Genomic DNA, 20,010 nt, shown 5'->3' with positions numbered 1-20,010 from the left:
TCAATAGATTTTGAAAATGTCTACATGGCAAGAAAGATCTGTGAAGAAACTTCAGGAATGTCTTAGAGATACATAAAATCATTAATATGCTAAAGTGATATTCTATAAAGTTCAGCTTTGTTGCATAAGTGGGAGAAGACAATGAAAGATTTCAAACAGGAAGAACTTTTATTGAAGGCAAAAATTTCTATTTATGAGCCTGGTACAGTGGTGCACATCTGTAATCCCAGCAGGAGATCTCGAGTTCAAAGCCAGCCTCAGTAATGGCGAGATGCTGAGCAACTCAGACCCTGTCTCTAAATAAAATACAAAATAGGGCTGGGTATGTGACTCAGTGGTCTAATGCCCCTGAGTTCAATCCCCGATACCAATTTTATATATATATAAAATTGATGTGTATATATATATATATATATATATGGCTATTTATTATAAAATGCACAAGAGCAAAAAAAAAAAAGTCCAAGAAGCTAGAGAAAGCCCATTAGTATAATGGAAGGGAAGTGTCTTTAACAGGTTATGCAAATAAGCAGCTGTTAGAATAAAAAAGCAAAATACCATGAATCCAGAAAAGCTCTAAGGAGCTGAATGCTGTCTTTCTTCAAAGTATGACCACAGATGCAATCAACAGGGTAAGAGTGTGACTGCTGTGCCAATGCGTTAAGTAGCATTCCTGCCCAGTCTAAGAAAATCATGTCTGCTTAGATGCTCACCTCATTGAAAAACCAGTTCGATATTCATCCATGTTTGTGCTTAATATCCAGCTACAAAGACTATTTCTCTCTGATACAGAACACTTGGTGAAGAAAATAGAGGATGAAAAAAATAATAAAAGAAATGCAACAATCTAAATATATACCTCTAAAACAAGATTAGGAAGCAGAAGAAGCCAAAAAGAATTAGAAAGAGTTCATATAGAGTCAAACTGAGAAATACTTTGTGACCTTTGTTTTTTTTCTGAACTCTCAAATCTTGAGCAGAATTCCTGGAATAGAAGGGGTTTATTCAATAAAAGGCCTCATGTGCCCTTGAGAACCAGTGTGTTATAGCTTTCATGTGTCTTTGAGTATAAAGGATGCTATATTTAAAATAAAACTGTAAATTACAATGGCTCTGAAACCCTGCCTTCCAAATTATCAGGATATCTGCCTCTTTCTCTACTATGAAGGAGTCCCCAGAGAAGATGCTCTCTCCCCTACATACCTGAAATAACAACTCCTGCCTCCATTTCTGGGACACTGATAGAGAGAGATATCAGAGATATCAGATATATCTCTCTCTCTCTCTCTCTCTCTCTCTCTCTCTCTCTCTCTCTCTCTCTCTCTCTCTCTCTCCCCCTCTCCAGGAGTGATCTTTCTTCACCGTTGCCATTGCCTTGGTAGGACAGGAAGGAGCACTGCCCTCTTTTCACCAGAACATCATAAGTATAGGTCCTTCCCATCAAAGTCTCCCCATAGCACAGCTAAGACCAGGCTAAAACTTCTAACAGTATTTAGAAAAGAAGAATCTAAGATGTAACCTGCAGGTATGATATGGCTAATCTCAAAGCCCTTATATAGACTAGATGCAGAAGGGTCCATGTGCTGAAACAGCTTTGTCTCTCCAGCAAGAATTCCCCTGACTGTGTCTTGGGTATCCTGACCCAACCACTGTGAAGCTTAGAGAAGAAAACAACTCTTCTCACTCAGGTTAGGATCCACTTTCAAGAAAAGTCCCATTTTCTGACCCACATGCCATATCTTCCTAGGGGACTAACTATGGAAATATCAACTCTGTTAGAGGAATCCCCACCCTCCATGCTAGGTATGTGACCTTGACCTCTGATCCAATGAGACTATCAAGTTTTAAAATGATACTTTAACCTCAACACCTTTCTTACAAAGATTGAGTTGTTCAATCTTAATGCATAAGTTCCGGAAGAGCTTCATCAAAGCTAGTCTAGTCCCTTTGCAAAATTATTTCTCCAGTAAACAGTAAAGATAATGTCTGTCCTTGTTTTCTGATATCCTTTAGATCTCAGCTTCTTTTCTCCTAAGAGCAAGGGTCAAGCAAAAACATTCATTTCTCTACAGAAACAGTATATTAAAAAATATGGGGCTGGAGTTGTGGCTCAGCGGTAGAGCACTCGCCTCGCATGTGTGAGGGCCTGGGTTCAATCCTCAGCACCACATAAAAATAAATAAATAAAGGTATTGTGTCCAACTATAACTAAAAAAAAAATTATATACATATATATATATATATATATATATATATATATATATATATATATATATATATATACACACACACACACACTAAATCCACAGAGAGGAAAGAGACAGTTAGTTGTTTTGTTTGTTGGGGGTACCAGGGATTGAACTCAGGGGCACTCAATCATTGAGCCACATCCCCAGCCCTATTTTTTGTATTTTATTTAGAGACAGAGTTTCACTAAGTTGCTTAGCACCTAGCTTTCTGCTGAGGCTGGCTTTGAACTCGCAATCCTCCTATCTCAGCCTCCCAAACTGCTGGGATTATAGGTGTGCGCCACTGCGCCCAATAAAAGAGACAGTTTTTTTATTCTCTTCTACATCAATGTCTACAGGAGCAGGGCTTCTGCTCCACAAACAGATTTGCATAACCAAATGGAATACCACTCTTCTTTATCTAAAGTATCTATACTCAGGTTAACGGTTACTGTACAATTTTCTAAGAGTAGTAGATAAAGAGTAGTAGATATATAGTTGCTATAATATAAATAGTTAAACAATTCATGCAGTTTCCCCAAAACAGTTCGCTCCTAAGGAAATATTCAAGTCTTCCCTTTAATCAGGACAGAAAGCCACCTATAGTTTTAAGAGATAGCTTTTCTACCTTCTCCCAACTCTTAGGATTTTCGGTCTACCCCTGCTCACACTCAAAATGTTTTTAAATCTGAATATATAAGCTTTTTATTATTATTCCAAACTACATTTACTGAGCATTTAATGTCAGGCACTCAGATATATAAGACACAGCCCAAATATGAGGAGAGGAAATACACAAATCAAGAAGTTTGCAGCCAGGCATGGTGGCACATGCCTGTAATCCCAGTGGCTCAGGAGTCTGAGACAGGAGGATGGCAAGTCCAAGACCAGACTCAGCAATTTAGTGAGGCCCTGAGCAACTTAAGAAGACCCTGTTTCAAAATTTAAAAAAAAGTTCTTGGGATGTAGCTTGGTGGTAAATTGCCCATGGATTAAATTCCCAGTACAAAAAAAAATGAAGTTTGCAATCTAGAAGAGAACATTAAATGTATTACAATTAGCTATAATACAGTGTGTGGAGTTGAGCAAAGTATTATGGGAGCACAACAAACAGTGTAATTATTTGTGCTTGAAAAAGAGTAAAGCCTTACAGAGAAGGCTTTTGATTTGGACACTGAGAAATGGAACATCATAATGAAAGTAGCTTGATGGGTAAAGAAGCAGAAGAGGAGGATGCAGAAGAGGAGTAACTAGTTTTATTTATATTTATTTGTTTGTTTTGAAAGGGAGTCACACTCTTGCCCAGGCTGACTTCAAACTCCTAGGTTCAAGCAATCTTCCTGTCTCAGCCTCCATAGAAGCTGGGACTACTGGTGTGTGCCACTGAGCCCAGCAAGAAGGACATTTTATTTTTTTCATTTTTTTTTTCAGAGTGCAAAATTAGAAGTTTATTAAAGGACAGCAGAAAAGACTTCTCCCGGAGGAAGAAGGGGACCCAAGAGGTGGAATCCCAAGAAGGACATTTTAAGTAGAGAAAACTACATAAGCAAAGACATAGAAGCTTAAATGTGCATAGCATTTTTCCAGAAACTGCAAGTATCCCTGGTGGATAGTGTGTAAGGGTACATTGGCCAGGAATAGATGGACTGAGCCTAGATCACATAGGACCTTCAGTGACATGCTTAAGAATCTGGACTCTGCTGCACAGTCAGGAGGCAGTTATTAAAGGTTTTTAAGCAGAGAAGTGACAGGGTCAGTTCTGTGTCTGGAAATGATCATTTTGATGGCAGGATTAAATTAGAGTAAGAATAAATTATTTGCTGGGGGAAAAATAGACTCTGAAAACAATAGAATATCCTTAATGAGGCATCAGAAGCATTTATAATAGGTGTCTCAGATTTAGTTGATAGGCTTTATTATATTTTCCAATTATGGTTCATTTTCCTTATATTTCTAACTAGTCTTCAGACATTATTCTAGCAACAAAATATATATGGGACAAAAAAAAATTATTTCATTTATTCAAAAAAATTTATTAATGGTCTACTATGTTCAACTCCCTGTGCCAGGTACTGAGAGAATTCAAAGATGAATAAAATATATTCCCAATCTTCATAGGACTTAGCATTTGGTGCAACCTGAAAAAATTTCTTCAACAACATTTATTAAGTATTCAGTTTATGTAGATTAATATTCAATGCACATTAACTTTTATAAAAGATATAAAGGGAAAAGACAGCAAAGATATGAGAAATAGCCCAAAGAATAAGGGTCAAAAACTTATACCAAAAAAAAAAAGAAGAAATCAGAACATCTCATATTTCTTGATTAATAGTATCAATTAACTGCTTGTTCTACAATATGAAATATTCAAAATTCCTATATTTCCTCCCACCTTCCATATTCCCACTTCCAATTCTTGTGACTCATATTATTTCTCTATTTTCTCAGGGTTTACAATATTCATAGATTTTGGCAATCATATTTCCTGTAGTTGTTAATCTTAGGATTTGGCAGTTACCTCTAGTCCTTTTATTTTTATTTATTTATTCATTTATTTTTGGTATTAGGGATTGAACCCAAGGGCATTTACTGCTGAGCTATATCTTTTTCCTCCTCCTCCTCCTCCTCCTCCTCCTCCTCCTCCTCCTCCTCCTCCTCTTCTTCTTCTTCTTCTTTCTTCACATAGGGTCTTGCTAAGTTACTGAGGCTGACCTCAAACTTGTGATTCCTCTGCCTCAGGCTTGCAAGTTGCTAATATTACAGTCATGCACCACCATGTCCAGCTTAGTCTTTTTTATCTTATCATCATCTTTGGGGTTTTCATTCCTGATCTAATGAGTGGGATTTCTTTGCTAAGTAGTTTGCTCAAAAAAGGCCAATACTTACCAATTACATAAATCAACTCAAAATAAATTAAAGACTTAAATGTTAGACATGAAATTACTAGGAAAAAAAACTAGGGAAATACTTCAAGGCATTGGACTGGGCAAGGATTTTTTTGGATAAGACCCCTCAAAACATAGGAAACAATAGAAAAAATAAACAAACAGGATTACATCAAACTAAAAAGCTTCTGCAGAGTAAAGGGAACAATCAACATAGTGAAAAGATAATCTACAAGGGGAGAAGATATTTGCAAACTATACAGCAGACACAGGCCAGAATACACAAGAAGCTCAAAAAATTAAACAGTAAAGAAACAAATAATCCAGTTAAAAAATGAGCACTAGAACTAAACAGACATTTATCAAAAGAAGACATACAGGGCTGGGGTTATGGCTCAATGGTAGAGCACTTACCTAGCATGTGCGGGGTCCTGGGTTCGATCCTCAGCACCACGTAAAAATAAATTAAACAAAGGTATTGTGTCCAACTACAACTAAAAATAAATTTTTTAATTAAAAAAATAAGACATACAATGGTCAATAGGTATATGAAAAATGCTCAACATTACCAGTCATCAGGGAAATGCAAAACAAAATCACAATGAAAAATCACCTCTCTCTAGTAAGAACAGCTATCATCAAAAATACAAAAGATTATAAGTGCTGGTGAGGATGTGCATACTGTTGGTAGGAATATAAATTAATACAGCGGGGCTGGGGATGTGGCTCAAGCGGTAGCGCACTTGCCTGGCATGCATGCGGCCCGGGTTCGATCCTCAGCACCACATACAAAGATGTTGTGTCCGCCGAGAACTAAAAAATAAATGTTAATAAATTCTAAATAAATAAATAAATAAATAAATAAAATCAATTTATAAAAATTAATTAATTAATTAATAGAGCGATTATAGAAAACTTAGGTCTTATTGTTTGGATATGAGGTGTTCTCCAAAAACTTCTGTTGATGCAGGAATGTTCAGAGGTGGAACAATTGGACTGTGAGAGCTGTAACCTAATCAGTCCATCCTAGTTTGAATGGACTGAATAGATGGTAACTGTAGACAGGTGGAGCATGGCTGGAGGAAGTGGGTTACTAGGGGTATGCACTGGAAGGGTACATCTTCCCTGAGGATCCTTTCCTGCTGTGTCTTCTTCCTGGATGCTATGAATAGAGTAACATTCATCCACCATGCCTTTCCAACATGATGTTCTGCCTCACCTTGGGCCTAAAGCAATGGACTCTTCTGACCATAGACTAAACCTCTGGAACCATGAGCTAAAATAAACTTTCCTTCCTCTAAGCTATTCTTGTAGGTATTTTGGTTATAGTGACACAAAGCTGACTGCTATAGTTTGGATATGAGGTGTCCCCCATAAGCTCACGTGTGAGACAATGCAAGAAGGTTTGGATGAGAAATAATTGGGTTATAGGCTTAACCTAATTAGTGAATCAATCCCTGATGGGGTGGTGTCTGAGGCAGGTAGGGTGTGGCAGGAGGAAGTATTTCATTGAGGATGTGGCTATAGGGTATATATTTCATATATGGAGAGTGGAGCCCTCTCTCTCTCTCTCTCTCTCTCTCTCTCTCTCTCTCTCTCTCTCTCTCTCTCCTTTCTGATCACTATGTGAGCTGCGTCCCTCTGCCACACTCTTTCGCCATGATGTTCTGCCTCACCTCAAGCCCCAAGGAATGGAGACAGCCTTCTGTGGATTAAGACCTCCTCTGAAACCATGATCCCTCAAATAAACTTTTCCTCTTTTAAAATTGTTCTGGTCAGGTCTTTTACTCCTTACAGCAAAAAAAGCTGACTAAAACACTGATTAACACAGAAGATTAAACTAAAACTAGAAGATTAAATTAAATCTAGAACTATCATCTGATCCTGCAGACCCACTATACCCAAAGGAAATGAAATCATATTTGAAGTTAGTATGTGAAAGAGACATCTGCACTGCATTGTTCATTGCAGCACTATTCACAATATCCAAGAAATGGAAACAACTTCAGTATTCATCAATTAATGAATTAAAAAAATGTGGTACCTAGTCACAATGGAATAAAAAAGAATAAAATACTGTCATTTTCAACAACATGTATTTGTTAAATGAAATTAACCAGGCACTGAAAGACAAGTACTGCACAATCTCACTCAAATCTAGAATCTAAAAAAGTTGATCTCCTAGAAGTTGAGTGTCAAATAGTTACCAGAGTCCAGGGAGCATGGGGGTGGGTGAGGCAGGGGTTGAAAGGAAGAGGGAGAAGTTGATAAGTGGATATTAAATTACAGTTAGATAGGAATAATAGGTTTTATTGTACAGTAGGATGACTATAGATAACAATAATGGAAAAAACAATAATGCATATTTCAAAAACCTGGAAGAAAGAAGTTTCAGAGTTTTCATCATCAAGAAATGATAAATAAAAGGAGATAGATATATTTAGCCTAGTTTAAATACTACATATGTGTATCAAAACATCACATGATAACCCATAAATATGTGCATTTTTATCTTTTTTAATGTATAATTTTTAAAAAATAATTAATGGCCAAATCCCCTTAGGGCTTTTATTCTATTCTTGCCTTTATACTTGAATAATGGCATAGAAATATTGTTTAAGGGCAGGGCATGGTGGTGTGTGTCAGTAATCATAGCTACTCCATAGACTGAGGCAAGAGGATTGCAAGTTTGAAGCCAGTCTGAGCAACTTAGTGAGGCCCTGTCTCAAAATAAAAAATAAAAAGGGCAGGGATACAGCTCAGTGATAAGAGTTCCCCTGGTTTCAATCCCTAGTACTGCAACAACAACAACAACAAATCTGCTGTGTCTCCTACTTTCTTCTTTTCTATTAGAGTTTTGCAGCCATGGATTCTTTATATTTTTTCCTGACATTTGCTATGGAGAAGTCTAAGATGAGTCTAATTTTTCCCCCTTTAAGTGGTTTAGTTTTTCTTCCAGGATGCCTGAAAGATTTATATAGTTATCCCTAAAGTTCAATAACTTAATCAGATTATATCTCTATGCTGATTGTTCTAAAGCAAATAAACCTGATGTAAGATTATGGTTTTCTATATAGTAGCCCTTAATAATTTTTAATTTGTATGTTCTCTTCCTCTGGAATACCAGTTAACCATACATTGAATCATATTTGAGCATATATTTCATTTCTTTGCAGTTCTTAAATCGATCTTTTTCCTCTTGATTCACTGTGATTTCCTCAAGTCTTTCGTCCATGCCATTAGCCTGGTTCCAGCCCAGTGTAAGCTGTTGCAAATTTATTCATATGATCAGCAAAAATATTACTTGGCTCTCAAACATTCTCTTATTTTAATGTCTTATCTTGGATCTCTAATTTCACTGAATTTTATTCACTAAACATATACCTCCCCAAGGTTAGTTATCTACACCTTCACAATTATTCTTTGCAAGTTAGTGAAGGTATTAAGAAGAATTTGTCAACAGCACTACCTGTTTGTTTGTTATTTCTCTCACTCTACCTCTGAAGAATAGGGGCAGAGTGAGGAGTCACACTTTACTGCGTCTAGCTATTTTGTTTCTTTCATTGCCACTTTTTTTTTTAATATTTATTTTTTAGGTATAGATGGACACAACACAATGCCTTTATTTTTATGTGATACTGAGGCTCAAACCCAGGTCCCACCCGTGCTAGGCGAGCACTCTACCGCTGAGCCACAATCCCAACCCCTCATTGCCACTTTTTAAAAGAAAACATTTCATTTATGCATAACGTTTTCCTTATTGTGGCTACTGATGGATTTTGTTTGTTGTCAATTCAGTTTTGTTGTTTGTTTCTTTAGGTATTAATGGATAGGAAACCTGTGACCCTGCCTTATTCTTTGTCCTTACTTACAAGTCACTCAGCAAAGCTGAACCAATTTTAAAGTAATGAAGTTGCTCACCCAAAGTTATTTTCATAGAGAGGTTCAGACAGAAGAAGAAGAGACATTTCACAGTGTACAAACTAATTATTCAGTAAATGTCTACTAAATTAATTTAAAAGTTTTTCTGGACATAGTTCAGTTAATTAAAACTGAAAATCATTATCATATATCTTATCATTTTAATTATTCCATTATAGTAATATAGGAGCATTATCTGCCAAAGACTATTCTGAGTACTTTACATGTATTACTTAGTTGAATACTCATAATAGGTTGGTAAGGTTGTTCTGTTGTTATTATCCCATTTGTATGTGTTTGTGCGAGACTAAACAACTTATCAAAAAGTATAACTATCAAGAGGCAAAACCTAGACTCATACTCAAGCCACTGATAACAAAGACTGTTTTTTAAAATTTTTTTGTAATTGTAGATAGACAGAGTGTGTTTATTTTATTTCTTATGTGGTGCTGAGGGTTGAACCCAGTGCCTCACACATGCTAGGCAAGCACTCTACTATTGAGTCACAACCCCAACCCCAGACTATGTTTTTTGTTTGTCTGTTTGGGAACTGGGGATTGAACCCAGAGCCTTCCGCAAGAACTCAACCAATGAACTACATCAGGCCTCATCTCTCTTTTTTTTTATCCCATTACTTGGGATTAAACCCAGGATGCTTTGCCAATCTGGGCAAGTCAATTAAACTCCATTTCTCATTTGTAAAATGGGGATAAGGATGACTTCTTCATTCTGTCTTAAGACTTTCGATTTAAATTGACAGGTTGAAGGTTGGAGGTGCAGCACAGTGGTGGAGCACTGCCTAGCATGCATGAGACCCTGGGTTCAATCCCCATCACCTAAAGAAAAAAGAAAGAGACAGGTCGAACATATGCACTTACCTCTGTTCTCACACCAAATTCACTAAAATAACAGTTGGTGATTTTTTTTTAAAGGATAAACCTAAAAGAACAATGTGAACAAAGAGAAACTACAACAAAAACATATTGAAGACTGAAATTATGTGGATAAATAATATTTGAGCAGACCCAAGAAAGCTGAATCTAACCCCAGAAAAGAGGAAAGATGGAAGCAAACTGTGCAGTGTAAACCCCATAATATATGTAGAAATTAATGCACCCAGTGTTTATTTTTATTTTATTTCGATGGGTCAAACCCAGGGTTCCTACATGCTAGGTAAAACAAAGCTGTGGTCCCCACTTGGTACTTTTGGAAATAGAGATAGAACTGTAAAAAAGAGGATTGTTTGAAAGTCTATTTCAGAAGTAGTTTCAGAGCCAGGCATGGTGGCTGCGCAAGCCTATAATCCCAGAAACTCTGGAGGCTGAGGAAGGAGGTTGCAAGTTTGAGACCAGCTTCAGCAATTTAGCAAGAACCTGTCTCAAAATAAATCATTAAAAAAAGGGCTGGGGGTGCTGGGGTTGTGTCTCAGCAGTAGAGTGCTTGCCTCACATGTGTGAGGCACTGGGTTTGGTCCTCAGCACCACATAAAAATAAATAAACAAAATTAAGGTATTGTGTCCATCCACAACTAAAAAAAGATACATATTAAAAAATAAAAAATAAAAGAACTGGGGATGTGACTCAATGGTTAAGCGACCCTGGGTTAAATCTCTGGTACAAAAAAAAAAAGAAAAAAAGAAAGAGAAAAGAAAAGAAAAAGAAATAGTTCTCTACTCAACTACGTGCAGCCAAAAGACTTCTCTCTTACATGGGAATACTATTCTGCAGGGTAATTCTATGGAGCGAATAAAATGAAATTTCTGAACTCAGAATATGAATACCAGGAATTTTAAAAATATCTGTAAGGAGGGCTGGGGATGTGGCTTAAGCGGTAACGCACTCGCCTGGCATGCGAGGGGCACTGGGTTCGATCCTCAGCACCACATAAAAAATAAAAACTAAAGATGTTGTGTCCACCGAAAAAAACTGAAAAAAAAACCCTAAATATTAAAAAAATTCTCTCTCTCTCTCTCTCTCTCTCTCTCTCTCTCTCTCTCTCAAAAAAAAATCTGTAAGGATTCTGAATGTTTCTTGTACAAATAATAAATGTATGAGGTCATAAATATGCCAATTATCATGATCTGATCATTATACACTGTATACATGTATTGAAATGTCACACTGTACCCAATAAATAAGTGTAACAACTATGTGTCAATTAAAAGTAAAGTTTTTTTTTAACAGAAAGAAATATCTTCAACATAAAACACAGAGACCAGCTGGGGTTGTGACTCAGAGAGCACTTCCCTAGCATGCATGAGGCACTGGGTTCGATCCTCAGCCCCACATAAAAATAAAATAAAGACATTGTGTCCACCTACAACTAAAAAAAAAAAAAAAAGACAGAGACCAAACAAAAAGGAAATAGGTAACTCAGAGGACAGAACAATAAAGAAAAACAGGAAAAATAAAAATATCAAAAAGCAAATTTGGGGGCTGGGTTACTGCTGAATGGTAGAGTGCTTGCCTAGTACATGCAAGGCCTTGGGTTTGATCACCAGCACCACAAAGAAGAGGAAGAGAGAGAAAAAAATTTATTAGTAAATAATCTAACTAGAAATAAAATAGGAGAAAGCTGAATAGAAGTGGGGGAGGGCAGAAGTGATAAAAAGCATAAAAGGATATAAACTTCAAAATTTAGAAAGGCCACCAGATGTCCTATATAATGGATAGAAACAAATCCACACCATGACACACCACTGTAAAATTTTAGAATCCTGGGAATAAAAAAAAATAGAGAATTTTTTCCAGAAAGGAAAAAGTTACAAATGAGATTTAGAATTACATTGGACTCCTCAATAGCAACACTGGAGTCAAGAAAATAGGAGAAGCAGATTCTAAGGAAAATAATCTCCAACCTAGAATTCTATCACCAAATACACTACAATCGAGTAAAAATGTATGCCTCTTTTTTTGCATTATAATTCATATTACACATATAGAGCACAATTTTTCATACTCTGGTTGTACACAAAGTAGAGTCACATTCTTCGTGTTTTCATACATGTACTTAGGGTAATGATGGCCATCACATTCCACTGTCTTTCCTACCTCTATACCACCTCCCTTATCCTCCCTCCCCTTTTCTCCTTTGCCCTATCTAGAGTTCATTTAATCTTCCCATCCCTCTCTCCCCACAGCATATTACGGATCAGCATCCTTTTTTTTAATATTTATTTATTTATTTATTTTTAGTTTTCGGCAGACACAACATCTTTGTTTGTATGTGGTGCTGAGGATCGAACCCAGGCCGCATGCATGCCAGGCGAGCGCGCCACCGCTTGAGCCACATCTCCAGCCCAGGATCAGCATCCTTAAATCAGAGAAATCATTCAGAATTTGGTTTTTTTGGGATTGGCTAATTTCACTTAGCATTATATTCTCCAGCTTCATCCATTTACCTGCAAATGCCATGATTTTATTCTCTTTTAATGTTGAATAATATTCCATTGTGTATATATAACACATTTTCTTTATACATTCATCTACTGAAGAGCATCTAGGTGGGTTCCACAGAGACTAACCACATAATTACAGTTATCTTATATTTGACAAAGACACCAAAAACATACATTGGAGAAAAGATAGCCTCTCCAACAAATAGTGCTGGAAAAATTGCAAATACATATGCAACAAAATGAAATTAAACCCCTACCTCTCATCATGCACAAAACTCAACTCAAAGTGGATCAAGGACCTAGGAATTAAACCAGAGACACTCTGTCTATTAGAAGAACAAATAGGCCCAAATCTCCATCATGTTGGATTAGGCCCCAAATTCCTTAATAAGACTCCTATAGCACAAGAATTAATATCAAGAATCAATAAATGAGATGGACCAAAAAGCTTCTTCTCAGCAAAAGAAAGCGAGGTTAATAGAGAGCCTACAATTTGGAAACAAATTTTTACCCCTTGCACATCAGATAGAGCACTAATCTCTAGAATACATAAGGAACTAAAAAATCTTAACACCAAAAAAACAAATAAACTAATCAATAAATGGGTCAAGGAACTGAACAGACACTTTTCAGAAGATACACAATACACAATCAATCAACAAATCTATGAAATATATGAATGTTCAACATCTCTAGCAATTAGAGAAATGCAAATCAGAACTACTCTAAGATTTCATTGCATTCCAGTCAGAATGGCAGCTATTAAGAATATAAACAATAGGGCTGGGGATGTGGCTCAAGCGGTAGCGCGCTTGCCTGGCATGCATGCGGCCCGGGTTCGATCCTCAGCACCACATACAAAGATGTTGTGTCCGCCGAGAACTAAAAAATAAATATTAAAAATTCTCTCTCCTCTCTCACTCTCTTTTAAAAAAAAAAAAAAGAATATAAACAACAATAAGTGTTGGAATGGCCCCTGGCATTTTGCCAGAAGTAATGGTTGAGAGGCGAGCCATTAAGATGATGCTGGATTGATTCAATTGTATATAGACCCCTGCTGTCCGCCTCGGGCGCCCGCTACTTTGGCGTTCTCATGGGGATTTCCTGGGGAGTTCACATTGGTTGGTGAAGTTCCGGTAGAGGGAGTTCCGGTTAGTGTGGTGTGCCGGAGAGAGGCCGCGCAGTGGCGTTTGGGAAAGTTCCCGGGGAGTGTCCGTGGAGTGCTGTTGGAGTTCAGGCAATAAAGTTTCCTGTTTGAACATACAAGTGCTTTGTGGCGGCTCGGTGATTTGTGCCCAGCCAGACTGCTGCAGGCGAGGATGTGGGGAAAGGCACACTCATACACTGCTGATGGGACTACAAATTGGTGCAGCCAATATGGAAAGCAGTATGGAGATTCCTTGGAAAACTGGGAATGGAACCACCATTTGACCCAACTATCTCACTCCTCAGTCCATACCCAAAGGACGTAAAAACAGCATACTACAAGACACAGCCACATTAATGTTTATAGCAGCATAATTTAAAAATATGTACTTTTAAAAAAACTTTTAGCTGTTGTTAAAGGTTTATTCATTTATTTTATTTATATGCAGTGCTGAGAATCAAACTCAATGCCTCAACATGCAAGGCAAGTGTGCTACCGCTGAGCCACAGCCCTAGCCCCTAAAAATATTTTTTAAGCAAGGAAAACCTCAATAAATTTAACTTTTGGGTATCCTTCCTCAGAAAGTTATTGAGTAAATGTCCCAATGTGTCAGAGTAAACCAAGAAATAGGAATGCATAATAGAATATATTAAGTCTTTAAATATACACTGCCCCTCTCTATTGGGGACTAGAATATTACTTCCTATCTTACTGACATCAACCCTGGCTATTGATTTACTTTGAACAATGGAGTATAAATGGAAATGGTGAATATACTGTTCTTTTATCAACTAAAAGACTTACATGGCCCAGACAAAGATTGCTCCTGAGTCCTGGGAAGGAGCCAATTTGTAGCTGATCTGCAGCCAACCCACAGAGGATATCTAATGAAAGTAAGAAATAAATCTTTGTTGTAAGCCATTCATATTTTGAGTCATTAAAAATATATCAGAAGCTGAGTAAGATATATAGGATCTGTGTTAGATCCCTAAAAACAGGTTTGATCACCTGCACCACAAGAAGTGATATAAACCCTCCGAATAATGAATTGGGGGCTCAGTTTGTAGCTCAGTGGTAGAGCACTCACCTAGCACATATGAGGCACTGAGTTCAATCCTCAGTGCCATATAAAAATAAATAAAAGTATTGTCATCTACAACTAAAAATAAATAAATAAGAAAAATGAAGTTTACTCCCAAAATGATATCTGTGCAGCCACTGTAGGAAGAACCAAGGTCTAAATAGAGAAAATCACATCACTCTTCAGATGTTTCCAAAAAATAAAATTGATAGGCTATTTAATATATTTTACTATATTGAGAAGAAATGCATGCATGGGGTGGGAATAATTTGTTTATGAGTTGGTTATAACTATATTAAAACAAAGTTAAGTGAAAAATAAAAACACAGCATTCATTAACTCCAGGAAAATCATGAAGTTGTATAAGAAAAGAGAGTCTAGTATATAAGTGTATACATAGTCATAGTAAAACACATATTATTGTTTTAACCAACATTATAATGTAATCTATATTGGAAGAATGTAGAAAAAAGTGTGTATATATGTGATTGAATTAGGCTGGGGTTTGGAGTACTTGAAAGAAGCAATATATCTTTCATAAATAAAATCTAAATTTTTAGGGCTGGGGATGTGGCTCAAGTGGTAGCACACTCGCTTGGCATGAGGGTGTGCTGGGTTCGATCCTCAGTACCACATTAAAATAAAGATGTTGTGTCCACCGAAAACTAAAAAATAAATATTAAAAAATTCTCTCTCTCTCAAAAAAAAATCTAAATTTTTAAAAATCAAGAGGTAGCTATAACTCTAGAGATATTAAGATATCTCTAGTATATTTAGAGATATTGAGACAAATATCAAAAGAAATCACTAAAATAACTGAAAGTTGTTGCAGGAGGTGGAGACTTGGGAGCAAGAATTCAAGACCAGAGAATCAATGTTTTTTTTATAGTAGGACCTGTAGAACTAGTTATGTGTCACCTAATGACAGGGGATACATTCTAAGAAATATGTCTATAGATGATTTTTGCCATTGTGTGATTATCATAGAGGACTTACACAAACCTAGATGGTGAGGCTAACTGCACACCTAGGCCATATGTCATGTCCCATAGCTCCTAGGCTGAAACCCATACAGCAAGAAAGTGTGCTGAATACTGCAGGTAATTTTAACCACATGGGTGTAATATGATATATCAAGAACTATGTAATGTTTTGAACAACCAACAATAAAAAAAAATAAATAAATAAAACATGAAAAAAAAACCCACAATGAGATATCACCTCACTCCAGTTAGAATCAACTATTATAAAAAAGACAAAAGATAACATGTACCAGTGTTGGTAAGAAACAAAGGAGTCCCTTGCACACTGTTGCTATTAGTTCAACCATCATGGAAAACAGTATGAAACTTTTCGAAAAAAATTAAAAATGGTACTACCATGATTCAGCAATCCCATTACTGGGTATATATCCAAAAGAAATGATGTTAGTATGTCAAAGAGCCATCTGCACTCCCATGTCCACTGCAACACTATTCTCAATAGCCAAAAAATCGAAACAACCTAAGTGTCAATTAATTGATGAATGGATAAAGACAATGTAATACATACACGCAATAGAATACTATTCAGCTGTAAAAACAAGAATGAAATCCTGCTATTTGTGACAGTGTGAATGTACCTGGAGATCACTATGATAAATGAAGTAAGCCAGGCACAGAAAGTACCACATGATCTTTCTCACATAGAATCTAAAAGGGTTGATTTTAATAGAATTTGAGAGTACAATGGTGGTTTACCAGATGCCAGGGAGAGGAGACAAAGAAGGGATAGAGAGAGGTAAAATGATGAGTACTAAGCTAAGTTAGAGTAAGAAATTACATTGTGCTAATTGCACAGGAGGGTGACTAGAAATAACAATAACATGCAATATATTTCCAAAAGCTAGAAGAAAGCATTTTAAATGTTTTCACGATAAAGAAATGATGTGTGAGGAGGTGGATATATAAAATGATTTAAACATACAATGTATACATGTATTGAAATAACATATGGTATCCCATTAATATGTAAAATTTTTATGTTCTTATCTGTCAATTTAAAAAATAAATTTAGCTTAAGGGCTGGGGATATAGCTCAGTTGGTAGAGTGCTTGCCTTGCATGCACAAGGCCCTGGGTTCTAATCCCCAGCACCACAAAAATAAATAAACAAGTAATTAATTAATTTAGCTTAAAATTTAAAAATAAATATTCTTTTCCATCTTCCCCAAGATATAAATACTTTCACCAACTCAGAAAGTTCCTTCTTGAAACTATCTAAGCAGTAACACCCATATATCCCCAATATCTGCACCTTCCCTTTTCCTGTCCCCCCTCCCACTCCCTTCCACTCCTAGCAACCACTGATGCTCTGATTTCTACCACAGTTTAGATTATTCTGTTGTTGATTCTCATAAAAACAGTGTTTCCTTTGGTTTCTTTGGCTTAGGATGTTCTTGACATTCATATTGTTATGTGCATTTGTTCCAGTCTAGTATTCCATTGTATGGATATAACACATTTTATTTATTCATTTCTTGTTGGTGGATGTTTGGTTTGTTCCTAGTTTTTTTGTTATTACAGATAAAGCTACCATGAACATTCTTGACCAAATAATTTTTTGTGACATCATTATCCCAAGTACATGTATGAAGACATGAATTGATTGTGAACATACTTTATATACAAACGGAGATATGAAAAATTGTGTTCTATATGTGTAATAAGAATCGTGATGAATTCCACTATCATGTATTTAAAAAATAAAAGCAATTAAAAAAATTTTTTTAACCACATGGTAGCATTTGTGTATCTAAACATATCTAATGATAGAAAAAGAAAAGACTTTAAGAGATAAAAAGAGAATGCACTTATCATGACTAGAGCTTGTAGGACTGAAGTTGTCTGGGTAAGTCTGTGATGAGTAGATAAGTAAATGTAGAAGCCTAGACATTGCCATTCCGTACTGCAGACTTGGTTTTTTTTTTTAGTTGTAGGTGAACAAATACCTTTATTTTGTTTATTTTTATGTAGTGCTGAGGATTGGACCCAGTGCCTCTCTCAGGTGAGGCAAGCACTCAACCGATGAGCCACAACCCCAGCCCCAGCTACTGCAGACTTTATAAACTCTGTGTACTTAGGCTACACTAAATTTTAAAACAAATACCTTTCTGTCTTCAATAATAAATTGATCTTAGTTTACTGTAATGTTTACTTAATAAACATTGTTTTTAACTATTTTAAAAATAGTTTTGACTCTAGTAATAATATTTAGCTTAAAATAGAAACACATTGGACTGGGAATTGCAGCTCATTGACACAGAGCTTGCTTAGCACTTGCAGGGCCCTGGGTTTAATCCCCAGTACTGAAAAAATAAAGAAAAGAAAAGAAATACATTGTAAAACTGTAAAAGAAAATATTTTTCTGGCTGGGCACAGTGATGAGTGTCTATAGTTTCAGCTACTTAGGAGCCTGAGGCAAGAGGATCTCTTGAGTCCAGGAATCCAAGGTCAACTAGGGCAACATAGCAAGACATGTCTTTAAACAAAACAACAACAACAGAAAGTCTTTGTATCTTTATTTTGTAAACTTTTTAAAATTAATTTTTGGTTGTAAACTAAGAAACAAACACACCCATTACCCTAGCCTTCACAGGGTCAGGATCATTAATATCACTCGTCTGTCTCCACTTCTTGGCCCACTGGAAGGTCTTCAGGAACAGTCACATTCACGGAGCTGCCATCTCCTGTGACAATAATGCCTTCCTCTGGGATTCCTCCCCTTGAAGGACCCAAATAAGGCTGTTTACAGTTCACTTTTTCTTATATATTCTCTAAAATAACATTTTAAGTATAGAATAGTAAATACAAAATCCGGTAACATAGTTGTTTACTATTATTATCAAGTACCATCTACATAATTGAACAGAATTGTGAGTGCTATACTTCGATACAACCGGGAGCACAGGTTTGTTTATACTAGAATCCACCACAAACACAATAGTAACTCATTGCACTACAGCAGCTATCTTGCCACTAGGTGATAGGAATATTTTAGCTGTCATACTTCTATGGGACCACTGTCTCAGATGTGGTCCATCCAAAATGTCCTTATGCAGTGCATGACTCTACCTGACTCCTACACACTGTGCTTTTTTAGCTCCAGTAAAAACATAATCTTAAACACTGTAGCACAGAGGAGCTTGAGGCTTAAGAACTGAAAAGATATAAAAAGAACAATATAATAAACCAATGCAGGACTCATTTATATACCTATGGAAGAAGGAAGAGGAAGAGTTTGAAAGGACTGTGTGAACTCTAAAGCACCAGGAACAAGTTAGAAGTGGCATGGAAGCAGGAGAACATGATTGATAAGAGCCTGGCTTGAGCCTCAGACAGTTCACAGTTAGCACGCTCCCTCCATGCCGTGCTGCTAGCAGTCTGACCTTGGGTATATTGATAAACCTTGGCTTCCTTATTTGTAAAACAGGAGTAATAGGAGTCCTTCTCATTGAGCTGTGGTGAGAATGAATTGAGTTGAACTCTTGCACAAAGAAAATATCAGGAAAGTTTCAACTAATGTGACTTTATTTTGTTACCTCATCTTCTCTATGGATTAATAGATCACTGAAGGCCATTTGGAAGAAGGGGAAAACTAAAGCAAAAATCCAAGAAGATAAATGACTGGAGAACCAACCTCTCAATATTTTTTTTATATATAGCGGTGCTGGGGATGGAACCCGCAGCCTTGTGCAAACACTCTAACACAGAGCTACATCCCTGGCTCTGACCTCCAAATAATTGAAAACCCACTACACAGCATTGTAGCTCCAGCAGTGGGAACTGGCCGGCCAACTGCCTCACCTCATACTGTGCTGTCCACCTTCCCAAAATTTTTTAGTTATTTAGTTATTCCTTATTGATTTTATTTTTTTAATACACAACAGCGGAATGCATTACAATTCTTTTTTTAAAATTTTTTTAGTCGTTGGCAAATCTTTATTTTATTTATTTATATGTGGTGCTGAGAATCGAACCCAGGGCCTCACACAGGCCAGGCAAGCGCTCCACCACTGAGCCACAACCCCAGCCCCTACAATTCTTATTACACATATATACCACAATTTTTCATATCTCTGTTTGTATATAAAGTAGGTTGACACCCAATTCGTGTCTTCATACATGAACTTTGGATAATGATGTCCATCACATTCTACCATCCTTGCTAATCCCTGCCTCCTCCCTTCCCCTCCCACCCCTCTGCCCTATCTAGAATTCATCTATTCCTCCCATGCTCCCCCTCCCTACCCCACTATGAGTCAGCCTTCTTATAGCAGAGAAAACATTCGGCATTTGTTTTTTGGGGAT

Source organism: Spermophilus citellus (genome assembly GCF_964194105.1).
Source record: "Spermophilus citellus genome assembly, chromosome: 4".
Taxonomy (NCBI): Eukaryota; Metazoa; Chordata; class Mammalia; order Rodentia; family Sciuridae; genus Spermophilus; species Spermophilus citellus.
Note: the sequence above shows the minus strand (reverse complement) of the source record.